A 2099-nucleotide genomic window follows, 5' to 3' on the forward strand; every position below is an offset into this window, starting at 1 on the left:
TTTCCATTAATTTACATTTGTGCCTGTTTTTAAACTTGTTCTTTTACTAATGAGACTAAGAAATCCAAAGAGAGGACCCCAGTTTCCAGGTATCATATTGTGGCTCTGTTGAGATGGCAAGATTTCCAGACATGTCTTTCCTGACTTTTATGTTTTTGAGACAGGGTTTCTCTGTGTAGCTGTCACTGTCCTGGAACTCACTCTGTAGACCTGGCTGGCCTCAAATTCAGAGATCTGACTGCATTTGCCTCCTGAATGCAGGGACTAAAGGTGTGCACAGAGAAAATAAGCCAATTCTGTACTCTCAGATGGCATCAGAACTTGCTGTTGCTATTAAACAGTTGTTCTGTCAAACCACTTTCTAAATATTTAGGTTTATACCCCTAGACCTGGGCAGCTCTCTACTCAGAGAAGCTTCTTTGTGCAGAAGGCAGCAATCTTTGGGGAGATACATAAGGAGTCAAAGTACTAAGAATAGGAGACTTAGTGCTGAGTCCCAATTAAGCCACCTGTTGCAATTCCTCCTACAGCCCACCAAGGCTTAAGGAACATCCTGGATGTGGAAGTGAACAGAACAGAAGAGCTGGAGGATGGAGAGCAGGGCTGTGGAATTAAGACTTCTGGACATAAGATGGTTATTGAACTCATGATACATGGCAGCTGGAGCTGCCTACAGACAATTAAGCCAGCCAACATTCTAACATAGATCAGGGCAGGGATCTTCAGATCTCACCCTTTATCAAGAACCTATTGGCAGTTGCTGGGTGCTGGGGGAAGGAACGCCATTCTTCTTTGAGGGTTAGCCACTAAAAGGAGTCCCATACTTCAGTGGATGGCTCCACATTCATACAAACATGGGCAGCACTAATTGGAGTTAGTGGGCCAGAAAAAAAATGTTAAGCCATTTGGGTTGGCATTACTCTCCACAGAAGTCACACACTAACAAAACCCCTGATACCAGGCATTAGAAATACCTTTTCAAATGGTTCAACAGGATAATAATATAGGTGACTCCCCAAATAATATGGGCTACTGATGTAACCCTTAGTTGCCTCGAAGAGGTTGAGGGTGGTACCCTGTTGCTGAAGACACTGCACACTTAGGGCATAGGATCAAATGGTTCAAACTGGATCTGACCTGAAAGCCTCTTTTCTATAGTCTAGTTTCCAAAGTTCCATAAAATACTATGCAAGCTGCCATTGGAGGGAAGCAATTAAACAGCCCTCCTCATTTTCAACAACAATTACCCACACCACGATATACATAAAAGTGCAATAAAGGGCACTTACATGTTGATGGTAACCACCAGCTGTTTAATTTGACCTAAGGCCTACTCAACAGGAGGGAAATTATGCCTAGTACTAGAAACCCAGCCATCATCCTAGAGCCAAGGTCCTTAGAAAAAATATACTCTCCGCACTTTGCTAGATCTGAAAGACCAGAGTTGGGGCCAATCTGGGGCCAGTGGGAAAATTCTCACCACAAACCTCCAAGCACAAGGACCTCTCCTTTCCAGGAAGAAAAAGCCGGGATTTGGACCTCACAGATCAACATAATTCCTTACTATGTTTTAATTTTTTTTTATACAGACAGGTAAGTGTAGCTAAGTGCATCAAAGAAGCTTCTCTTTATAGCAACCATCACGGAAAAAAACACATCTGGGACACAATGCAGAGAACAGTGGATCAAGTGAAGCCATATATATCACAGTTCCTGCATCTGTGGCTCAGAGAACATCATAGACCAGGGAGCGAGAATACCAGGAAATCCACTGTGGACAGTCTTTCCTAGAAATGGCTGCATAAACAAGATCAGAACAACATTATCAATGGATAAGTTAATGTGGACAGGAAAGTTTTGCAGGGTCCAACCCCTAGAAAAGGACTATAGGCAATTAATGACTGCTGGGAGAAGCCTCTGTAAAAATAACTTTGATTTGCCTGTTTGTCATCGTGGGTGTTGTCTCTGTCTGCTAATCTAGGCCTGGTCCTGGAAGCATGTAGTCAACCCACAATCTTACTTAGACCAGAATGTTTTTAGCTTCTGAGACCGACTGCTGAATAAGCTTGCCCTTTCTAGTTCTTTCTGAACTCTGGCTA

The sequence above is a fragment of the Rattus norvegicus genome, chromosome X (genome assembly GCF_021556685.1).
Source record: "Rattus norvegicus strain SHRSP/BbbUtx chromosome X, alternate assembly SHRSP_T2T, whole genome shotgun sequence".
Classification (NCBI taxonomy): domain Eukaryota; kingdom Metazoa; phylum Chordata; class Mammalia; order Rodentia; family Muridae; genus Rattus; species Rattus norvegicus.